General features: G+C 45.2%; 1 protein-coding gene across 1 annotated transcript in view; it reads left to right on the top strand.

Annotated features, from left to right (window-relative positions):
• The first annotated feature begins 202 nt into the window (after positions 1 to 202).
• JCAD (junctional cadherin 5 associated) overlaps positions 203 to 11609 on the top strand; it is a 60134-nt gene continuing 48727 nt past the window's right edge. Inside the window, exon 1 of the mRNA XM_038127338.1 lies at positions 203 to 355. The gene's annotated coding sequence lies outside the window, so the exon portion shown is untranslated. The remainder of the gene's footprint in view (positions 356 to 11609) is intronic.

Below are 11609 nucleotides of genomic sequence, written 5' to 3'. Positions count from 1 at the left end.
ACAGTTATTTAGAATGTTAGTTTAAGCATAATTGGTTAGTGGGCTCTTGAAATCTGTATCTTAGCTATACTTATTTACATCAGGCTAAAAGTAGTTCATTTCAGTTGAGGTAAATGTGAAGCATTAGATTGCAAACGTACCTAATCCATCTCTCCTCCCCCATGACTAGAAATCCTGTGGTTAAAATAACACAGCCTCTATTCAGAGCACAAACTTAGAGCTGCGAGCAGGAGCAGGCTTGGGATTTAAACAACTCTCAGCAGATGAGTCTGTTCACGGGTCTTTCTCGGGTTTGTTTTTCATCCTACTTTTGATCCATGAGAGGAAGCCAGGCTCTCTCCTCTGGGCAAGCAAGGTAAAGATTTTCTGCATTCTGTATATGGTTGCATGTGCTTGTAAAGGAGCTTATAAACATGATTGCAAAAGGGCTGTTGCAAAAGCAATGGTAAAAATGTTGCTGTTATAGAGCAAGAAGTGTTTGGCAAATGGCTTCACAGTCTTGAAATGTAAGTCTGGTCTTCTGGCTATTTCTACACGACAGTGAAAGATAAAATGATAAATCTTGCACAGAGAAGCAAGGAGCAGTGATTCTCCATCACACATCAGAGAAGCTGAGCATGTAGGAAATGCCAAACCTGGGTACTGCTGTGATCTAGCCAGACTACAGCAGAACTGGCATTTTGCTGACTGCCAGGTACAGTCCCTCCTGGGTTTGCCCAGCTGCTGTAATCCCGTTTGGGAGGCTGAGGCTGTGCTGGAGGATGGCACTGAGTCTGTTTACTGTGTATATGCTAATGCTGCTCCAGCGTGACTCTTACAGGAATGGAACCATGCTTTCAGGAATGTTTGGATGCGGCGTGCCAGATAATTAACTGCCTTTCTTTGCTCTTACTGCTTTCCAAGTCACAGGGGATGTAGAAAAGCATCATCTTTCCTTGAATCCCTATTTTATTTGAAATCCAGGAAACAAGCATGATGTCTGTGCTAATGCCCGTGGAACTGTACTCCCAGTGCCAGGGTCTGTTAACTCTCCCAGCCCTGTGCTGTTTTTCACAGGGGATTCCGAGTACCACATCAGTCCTCCTGCACCATGATGTTCAAAGGCAGAGGGTGGCACTGCTGGGGGGAATATGGAAACACGGTTATTCACATTTTTGCTTAATTTAAAATAATGCTGCCCCTCTCTGCCCCAAGGTGCGGGATAGTATGATTGCATTGTGGGGGCACTTACTCTCTCCTTCCATCGGGTTAGCACAAACAAATGCTGCTCCAGGTGCTACCTTTCCAGTACTGGAGAAAGCCTTGTTTTGCACACAGAGATGCTCACTTTCCCCTTCCTCTGCTTTCTACTGCTTTTTCCCTTTCCTAAGCAAGACAGGCTGGTTTCCCATTGTCCTCTGTGCAGTCACTGGCCACCCCGGTCCCTACTGTCCCACAGCCATGTCAGTCCCCATGGCAGTATGCTCTCCACTCCTGCTTGGCCAGAGGAAAGAGGGGGACATGCCAGGTCCTCTTGGCATGGAGCTGCCACGCTGTGGGGATGCTTTTTGACTGGAAAAGGTGCCCTCGTCCCTTAAGCCAACAGTGCTGTTCTGTCCTGGGGGAGAAATGCAGCTTTATCACTTGGGTGCCCGGCTCAGGGAGGGACGAGCAGGGCTACAAGGAATACAAACACAAGGCTTTTCCTGATTCTCTGAGCACACCGCAGCAGAGAGGCAGCTCAGAGAGAGAACATGTGCAAAATAAAGAAATGCGGTCAGGCAGGAACTATAAAATTCCAGTATAGAAAGTGGAGCTGATGTCATTTTAACGTCCTAAGCAGTGCCAAGAATTCTAAGCTCTGTATCAAGATTCAGTGCAAAACCCCCACAAACTCACAAGTTGTTCTTGTGGAAAAATTAACTTTTATGGAAAATATGCATGGGAACATGCCAGAGGAGTGTGTTGTTTTATTTCTTTTATTAATTTTGAATACATTAGTTCAGAGAGCAATCCCATTTTAGCATCAGCTGCCTCTATCCAAGAAGCTGAAGCTCACATACACAGCTCGCAAATCCTGGAGGCGAGGGAGCTGTGTTTTCCTGTATGATCAGTTGTTAGATGGAAAGAGCTGCTCAAGTAGGAAGGGGTGTGGGAAGGCTCTGTGGGATGACTGACTTAAAGCTTTTTTCCTGGTGACATATCTGAATCGTGATCAGATGCACCTGAATGGAGCAGCATCATCAGCTATTATAATTCTGAGTGCGTCAGAGGTGGGATTGCGTGCAGCTCCTGTGATAAAGGTTACTCATCTCTGTTCTGCTACAGGACCGCCTTCGCTGTTGCTTGTAACTTCTAAACTTTTCAAGTCTGACAGAGCTCTTCCAACTTGATTGTCTGCCTTGGGATAAGTTCTTTTCTGGATAATTTCAGCCAAAACTGTCCAGCCAGTTTTGTCCATTCCAAGAATGAGCATAGGGAAAAAGGAATTGTTGTCCAACTGGAAAAAAAAGAAAGGAAGAAACAGGAGGGGGGAATCTGGTGATCCTTTTTTTGGATAGCTCTTATCCCTCTGTGCTCTGGAGTTGAGATCTGAAATTTGGCAGCTTTCTGTTAGGAATGTGATTTTTTTTTAAACTTTGTAAATCTCCTCCAATTTGGCTTAGTGATAGCCTTTGAAGGGAGAAAATAGCGACTTCTTAGGGATGTGCTAAGGCTGAGCAGTCAAAATCCACTGAGATTCCTTCCCACATGAGTGAGCTCAGCCCAGCATCCCAGGAGCTCCCAGTGCTGACCCCAGTGCTCCTGTGCAAACAGTCAGTGCTACCAAGTTCCTGAAGATCCTGGTTCTTCCCCACAGCATGACAGGGACCCAGGTCCTCTCTCTGCAATTCAAGTGTCATCACAGCTCGAGGAGCAGAATGAAGATGGGCTCTTTGTGTAATGCTGCTCAGGGCAGAGTTGATGGTCAGTGGAAAGGCAGGCAGGGAACAACAGTTTGATTCTTTCCTGTCACAGCCTGGTGGCAGACAGAGACCCAGGCAATGCTGGGCTAAGCAAAGACATGGTACTTGGATGCTAAAGCTGGAGGGTTGCATGGGAATGGTTTGAGGAGTACCTGGCACAAATGAGGAGTCAGGGGGCTTGGGAGCAGGTCAGGAAGGTGTGTGTCAAGGTGTGAACCATAGGGAGAGTCCAGGCACACTAGAGTTTGATATGAAACCTCAGCTGCCACATGCTCGGTCCCTCTTTGAGACTATGAGTGCTACCTCAGAACTGGCTTCAGTCCCACTCGCCCTGCAGGGTCTTCTGTGCCAGGTTTTGCTGAGGCTCTCCCCAGTCTGCAGCCAGTGGCTGTGGGGTGCCCCACTGTCTGCATGTGCCACAAGACCCTGCTCCTGATGTCCACTGCTGGGATGGGGGTTGGTAGGAGCTCTGCCTCCAGAATGTCCAGTATGCTTGATAATGAACACTCCTCCACAGCCCCATGCCTGTGGGTCACCCTCTGGGGACAGCTGGGATGAGTGACCAAGATCCTGATAAAATAGTGCCTGGTGCAGTCAAGCTGTTGCTTACATGCCTGTCTCTGTTTTCATTTTATTCAAATGGCTAAAGAACCACCACCCTTGACTTCTAGAGGTACTAGAAGAACCCAGGTACTACAGGGAAATGTGTCATTATAGTTCCAAGTTTTGGGGAAATCAGTCATTTTTATGGAGGAGAACTTGGGAAGAAAATAAAGCCTAGGAGTACACTGAACTCTAAGGGAATAAAACAAAATTCTATATAATATTTCCAATGAAAAAAGTCCATCCAGTACCATGGGACAAAGCTGAGACTTCTAGCAAAATATTGTGTGTTCATCTAATTAACAATTGTACCATAACACATAGCACAAAGGAGGCCTAATTCTGACATCTCTTACCTCATGGATTTTTCAGTCATAGCAGTATTCTTACAGCCTATTTTTGCATGCAATGCATATGCAACATTGGAGACAGATGGCAAAATCTCAGTGCTCATTGTGACTTGATTTCCACATCGAAAGGTAGGGAGCTGCAGCCTGCTTGTTTCCACTCCTGCTGGAGTGGCAGGGAAAGGTGGTTTTCCTCACTTCTTTTATGACTATAGACTATGGAGCAACCTGGACAGCCCCTTCTTCCACAGAGACAGGCAGTGAAGTTTTGTCATCTTCATCAGCTCCTGTGAGCCCCATGTGCACATCAGGACTGTGCACATCAGGACTGTGAGGCTGTGCAGAAAAAAAGAGCAGAAGGACAGGAGCTGTGAGAACAGTGTGAGATCAGAGCTGCCTACAGCCAACTGTGGAGGGGGGAAGGAGCCCTAAGAAGCTGTGAGACATTGTTGGCCAGGGCTGCAGGCAGTGCTTGCTGTGCACTAACAGCCTTGCCTTAGTCAAGGATGTCACAACCAGGAGTTTTAAGCACGGATTTGCAGGAGAACTGAAACAGAAAAGGAAAAGGGGTGGTGGATACTTACGGGCTTCTGCTCCAAGGGTCAAGGTAGAAAATGGACATCCCTAAAGTTTGTTGCTGAATAAGCATGGAGTGGATTAGAGACTGACAGTTGAAGGACCAGAGATACTTATTGGGATGTCCTTGTGGAAGCTGTCACAAAGTAAATAAATCCAAGAGGATGTTGCTCTTACAGCTTTGATGAGATGATCACAAGTAGGGAGCAGCACCATGAATGAAGCAGTCAAGTCTGGGCATAAGGTTTCTTGCACAGGTCTAAAAGAGCTGCTGCCTTCTCATCTGGCACCCCAGCTGGTCCAGCCAGCTCATTGCACTGCACACAGCCCAGGGCAAGAGTCAGGTCACCTCATGAGTGCTAACCCAAAACCTTCACTGCTTGATGAATTGTTTGACCTACTTGAGGCTCAGACTCCACTCAAAGAATCCTATGCTCTTCCTACAGTTTTGGTCTGAATTAAACCAGTATGAACCAGTATGTACAACATGACTAGTTCAACAATCACAACACTGTGCCTTGGGACTTTGCCTCTGCTGGAAACTAAAGTACATGCAATTAATTGTGTGGTTCTTCAATGAACAAAATGGGTCTTTTGTGTAATACTATTACTCATTTGCTTCCAATTAGTTATGAATTGTGAATTGTTTTGTCTCAGAAATTAATGCTATTTTTTTCCCAAATCATCAGTTTTTACCTACTTTGCATACCTCGATGTTTCCACAGATTGTTTGAGCCAAGTTTTCTGTCCTGATCCATGCCAGAATCTTGGGTTTCTGAATGTAATTATAGAGTAAGATTGAGGTCTTCAGATCCTGTGGCTTTTGAGAATCAAATTGATCCAAGACCTGAGAGAAGGTTGCTACTTTCCTGCAATTTCATTTCAATATAAATATGTCTTCATTTTATTCTGCTGTGCAGCGATGTGTGTTAGGGTGAAACATCCAAAAATCTGCTTATGACTGGATGTACAGATTTTGTCTGCTATCAAGACATAGCCCTTTCTGAATACTCTTGTAGTGACCATCTTGGTAATCCAAAGTGTTCTCTTGTATAAATCAAGTCCTGCTCAATACAGGGGATCTGCCAAGTCTTCAAATGCATCCGTGAAATGTGTCACTTGGGTTGCGTGATGTTTACAGAATCCTCCAATTTCAGGGACACTTTGGAAAAGTGACTTATTATGTGCTCTATTGCCTTGCAACTCAGATGCAGAAGGGGAGTGAATACACTGTCATCAGGAAAGAGATACTCATTTCTGATAAGGCAAAAAGGCCTTACCTTTTTCCAAATAAGGAGGCTAGCACAGGGTGAGGAAGATGAGCATTTCAGCCTTTTGCACTGGTGAATTTGGGAAACCCCTACCCAGACACAAATTCACATCGACTGTATAGCAGTGCCAGGGTTTGCACCCCTGCTACATATTGGCACAAGGCAGAAATCCCCTTATCAATAACTTCCCTCAGAGAAACAGAATCAAACAAAATGATGTTTGATCCACCTCCAACACCTTTGCTCATAATGGATTGTTTTGGCATCTTGCATATGTGTAATCAAATGCTGCTGCTTTTCACACGCAGTTCACTGTGTTTAAATTGAGAGGGATCTTGCTTAAATATTTATTTAAACAATAACATCCCTTGAGTTCTTTGTAAATTGCTGTACAAAATTAACCCCAAACACTATTTTAAAAATTTAATTAAACTGGTTTTCTGTCTGAGCACAGTGCTGTGGGCCAGCACATCCTTCTACCAGAGCTGAAGATCCTGCAGCTCTGAAAGCCAGCTCCTGCTCCACAGGACTCAAGGACCCAGCCCTCAAATTTTCCAGCCGCTCCCAGAGTTGCAGAGCAGAGTTTCAGAAGTCATATTGATTTTGCTCCAGGAACTCAAATATCCTGTAACTTCCAGGAATAGGCTCCTTTCCTGGATGCAGGAAAACTGCTCTGAGAGCCATCTCTTCCTGCTGGTACCCACACGCCATGGCTGAGGCTGAAAACACGGCAATGCCAACCCTATGCAGCTCACAACAGCTGGGGAGCATGAGGAAGGTGAGGCTGCTGATATTTTTCAATAATATTTAAATTACAATTTCATAACCTGCAGTTCTGGGATTTTTCGGAGCAAAAGACCCTAAAAACACATAAACCACACAACATACTTCTCTACTATTTGGCTGGAGTCTGCAAATATAAGGACTCACTATCCCAAATAAAAATATTTTTATTATATATAAAGGAGAGGATTCAAACTCTTTGTTTAACAGGCCATTTTTTTTGTATTTAACTTTTGTTAAAGGTGGACTTACATAGAAGTGTAGGTAGCATTAAAGTTATCTGTTAAAAATTTTGCACTAGATTAGCAATGTTGAAGTGGAGAAGATCTACAGCCCTGCTTCTGCATTTCTAATTCCACATTCTTCCAGCATCTTGATGAATCAGTTATTGGCAAAATCTTCATAGTCAACATGGATTTGGGTGGAAATTGAGTTAGTCACCAGCTAAAGTAAGTGCAAAGAAGATAATTCATTATGCTGCTCCTTAGCTATAATTGAAGCTTATCTCCTCATTTGAGGCTCTGTGTGGGTTTAATCATAGAGCTGAACTGGGGAAAAATACCAAAGCTTCTCTGAATAATTTTTATTCTTGCCCTAGTTCTTTATCATTAATTACATCAAGACATATCTCCAAGGAGACAAAGAGTGGTGCCATCAGCCTGCTGCCGCTTAGGTCCCCCGAAAATCTTCACTTCTTTTGCTAAGTGCAATGTGTCTTTGGACGGTCCCTTGGGAGGAAGAGTCAGGCTGCATTTTGCTTGAGATTCTTCTTGTTCTGAGTGCAGATTTCAACAGACTAAATAAAAAGATACAGACTTTTTAGCACTCACACTAGAGGTGAAGCTGGGAGATCAATCAGCCTTTTCTCAGCTGAAGATGATTGCAGAAACAGTTCTGAACATCAGGAGGGTATTGAGCATTACTTTCCTCTCATGGTGAATGCAATATGTGGAACGTGTGCCTCAGACATCCTTTCCTCTTTCCAGTCTGAATGGCAAAGGCCTCCTTGTACTTTTCTCTCCATTAGACAAGTCCATGGTCAGCAACATGGATGAAATACCACAGTTCAATAACTTCAAATCAATACTTTGTTACTTGTCTCTGTTCAGAGGAAGCACATTTTCTCTCCATGGGTACATAGAGCCTTTATCCAGCTCTCAACCACCCAGACATCTTGTGTCAGTTTTAGGGTTAATTTCCTCCTTTTAGTTTCCTGCCATTATTTCCTTACAGCGCCTGGAGTCAGCCTTTGACAGTGAATGTGTCTGAAATAGGACTTCCAGAATAAAGGGGTTTTTAAAGCTTTTTGCCTGTACCAGTCAATCTGAACAGCTTCTTGGTTGCTAGAGAGGGTTTTTTTCCTCTCTTTCCAAACTTTTGCCCTTCAGCTCTTGCATAGACACTGGGCCTGGCAGTTCCACTTCAGGGGATCTGAGAATCATACCTTTGTCCACAATCAGGTCAGAAAGTGAAATTACAGAAAATTTTAGGGAACTGCATGGTCCTGAAACTTTTGTTTCAGACATGTCCAGGTTGCTTAATTCCAGAAACAAAAGACTTTGATGATTCAGAACTGAAACAACTTGTTTCTAGTTTGAACTGAATGAAAGCCTCTGAGTTCCTCTCACTTTGATGTTAGCCCATGCCCTCTCTCTTGTTCTGTGGTGTCTCATGAGGGCTCTTGCTTGCCTGTAGCTGTGTCTGACAGGCTGAGCTGCACATCCGCCTAACTCACAGCAATCACACTCCTGTGTGGCTCCACTGGAGAGGGGAATGCCCCTTTCACCAATTTTCTCAAGATCATACACACCTGTAATGGAAAGGGACACCCAGAAAAGGGACTTTGGAAACGTGACCCAAAGGACTGCAGCAGGAATCTCATCTCGCTCCTGGGAACCTGATGTAAGACCCTGTAAAATGCACAACTGAGGAAACCAACCATGTAGCATGACCTGAAGCTGTGCCAAAAGAAGCAAGCCCACTAATTTCACTGTGCTCTCGCAAGGACTGGAGCTGCCTCTTGGACGTGGTGATACTCACGTCCCAACTTTCACCCTCCTAAATCTGGAGAAGCAGCTTGAAGTCTGATGCTCTACATCTGTTCTGGCTGTCCTACCCACAAAACCAGCTGTTTCCTTCTGCCCAGTGAATGTTGGAGGGTTGGAGACAACCTAGGCAAGGGGCAAAAGCAGAATCAGGAACTGCGACCACTGTACCAGGCACCCCTGCAAAGATCTCAGATGTTTGCATGGCCAGTGTCTGCTCTGGTTTAATTCAGCCCTGTTTGTGTGGCTTTGTGAGCACTGAAGCAGCAAGAGTCCCAATGTTTAACTAGTGTTATTTATTAGGTAGAATACTGCCCAGTCCTGAGCCTGAACTCTCCAAACTGAAGCCCAGTATATACAGTCCATCTTGCCTCTCTCCAAACAGCATCCAGCATCAATCACAGCACTGTAAATTGTTTACACAAAACTGCAGACATCATAACTTATTAAATAACTCTCTTGTTGGTCAGATAAGTAAATATTTCGAAAGACTGAACATTGTGGCAAGCTAGAACTGCCCAGACCAGCCCCAAATGGATCCAAGTTAACCGGGGACCATATTTGCCTTGCCTTTGATGTCCTTGCTCCAAATTGGGCTGAGAAGGGATCTGAAAACAAGCCTCCCTAAGGGAAGCTTATGCAGTTTTAAAGATGCTCAACCTTCTGTAGAGATAACAGGAAGAAGAATGTGGAAAGAGTTTGCAAAGAAACTATCTTCCTGAAGCAGTAAATTTGAACTTGTGGGAGTCAGACCCTCCCCCTCCTTCTCCAGTTCCTCCTCTTTAAACACGAACAAATTAAATGGATGCCAAAAAGTCTCTGCAGCAGAAGGGGTTGAGGGTTCATTCCTTGGGCCATAGCTGGAGATTTTAGGGGGGATTTCTCTTGCTGTTGGTGGAATGGATGGTGGCAGCACCTTCACACAACCACCTCTTCTTGCAGGCAGCCATCCCAGAGGCTTTGGCTGTCAGAAGGGGAATGGTGTTGGCACTGACTCCCACAGTTCCATTGCCTGCCCATGGTGTCTCTGTGCTTTTGCAAACAGACCACAGCTATCTGCTGCTATCGGAAACACTCGGAAACATGTTGCTCCATGAGATATTTGTTTCAAATCATTTCCAACAATTATTTGGGATCTTTTTCCTTTTGAGTTCACTGAGTTGTACTAGTTCGCCTCCTTTTCAAAGGGATTGTGTCATATGCAGGAATGTGGAGTTGAAAGGACCTGAATTTTTGCAACAGGAATTTGTTTTGGAAGCAAGCGAGTTGGAAGGAGAGGAAACGGGCAGCCCACCAAGGGCTTCAGCAGGATTATCCCACCCTTTCAGGAAGCTACAGCCAGGGCAACTCATGAGCTGGGGCTGAGCCTGCTTCTAGTGGGGGTAGGGACAGACAAACTGCTCTTACCAGCAGTTTAATCCAGTCATGTCTCTTGAAACCTCATCTGAAAAATCCCCTCAGGCACAGACCTCACTGATGTAATCATAGAATCACAGAATATCCTGAGGTGAGAGGGGCCCCCAAAGATCACTGAGCCCAACTGTGGCAGCCACTACGATGTAGGAAAGCTTCAGCTGGGTGAAGCTGGCTCTAGGCTGCTGCTGTTGGGTCACTGGGGTGCTGAGGAGGGCACTTGTCTGCACGGCCCCCTGCCAAAGGCCAGGCACACAGTCCATTATCAGATGAAGACTCATGAACTTGAGTCTAACCTGGTGCTGAATCAGTGACTCAGCTGTGTGTTTGGCATTTACTTGTTTGGTGCCTGACTGGCACCTCCTGGCCTGCATTTTCTCTAACTAGATTTTAATTCTTAGTCTTTTGAGATACTTCAACACCTCCTTTGCTGGTGCATCTGGGTAGTTTTCTTAAAATATATGTTTCCTTGCACTGTGTGTATCACTTATTTAATGTCAGAGGCATGTGTGAGGCTGTCCATGTTTGCAAAAACTCAGGGGTTTCATCCCAGGGCTAAGTCAAATGCTGCCAACACAGCACAGTGCAGACATAAATAAAACATAGGTTGTAGAGACCAACTGTCAGTGGTTCTCAGCTCCTCAAATATCCATTTCTGTTTGTGCACAGCCATACTTACTGGCACTCCTGCCTCAACATATTCAGTACAAACTGATGATTGATTGAGAAAACAGGTTAAGAAAAAGGAAAAAAAACCCAAAAGAGTAATTTCTTACACAAGTGGGTGCATGTGGAGGGGAGATGGGAAAAGGGTGCAGAGGTAACACTGACCTGGTGGCATACAGGGCAGCGTGAAATGCTGTCAATACAGTCAATATGTTCATGTCCCACAGGTGCAGAGAGGTTTCACACATTGGAGTAAATGTTTCCTAATTCCTAGACACACATGATAGAAAAGAACGGCATGCAGAAGGAAACATATTCTGGTAACCTGCCAGAAAGAAAGGTGATATTTTTCAAAAGAGAGCTGGAGACACTCCAGTTTGGGATTCATATCCAGCTCTAGCCTCCAGCCACAAATACGAACCTGCACTAATGCAGACACTGCCAAAGAGCCACCACTCTTGTGGGCTGTGTGCCACACATAGCTGTGTGGCATTGCTTCCACGATTGTCCCTGAGTGGGGTGTCCCAGTGTGCTGGATGTACCTGTGGGCATTACAGGAGGAATACCCTCCCACACCTGGAGCCCCAAGGCCCTGGGACTCACTCACCCTCTGCGGGACCCCACAGTTCCCACAGCCCATCTCAGCTCTGTCCCTTCCCCTCTGCTGGGACTATGGGTGATCCATCTGTTCCACCAAACTCTGCCAGCCCTGGGTACGTGCCCTGCTGTCTTCTGAGGGGGGGATGTGTTGGTAACGCTGCTGCTCAAGGCTTTGCTGTAAGATGAAGGTACTGTGCAACTGTGCAGTGTTCCTATCGACCAGCACCTACAACAGGAAGTTTGCAGTGGGGGTAAATTTGCCCTTAAATAAGTGCATTTCTTTTCCTATCTTCATTGCAACATATCACTGTTTTTTCAACCATTAGTGATTTTTCCCCCTCTCTCTTAACATTGTCTCTG

This window comes from Motacilla alba, chromosome 2, assembly GCF_015832195.1.
Source record: "Motacilla alba alba isolate MOTALB_02 chromosome 2, Motacilla_alba_V1.0_pri, whole genome shotgun sequence".
Lineage (NCBI taxonomy): Eukaryota > Metazoa > Chordata > Aves > Passeriformes > Motacillidae > Motacilla > Motacilla alba.
Note: the sequence above shows the minus strand (reverse complement) of the source record. Positions and strands in the feature narration are given on the sequence as shown.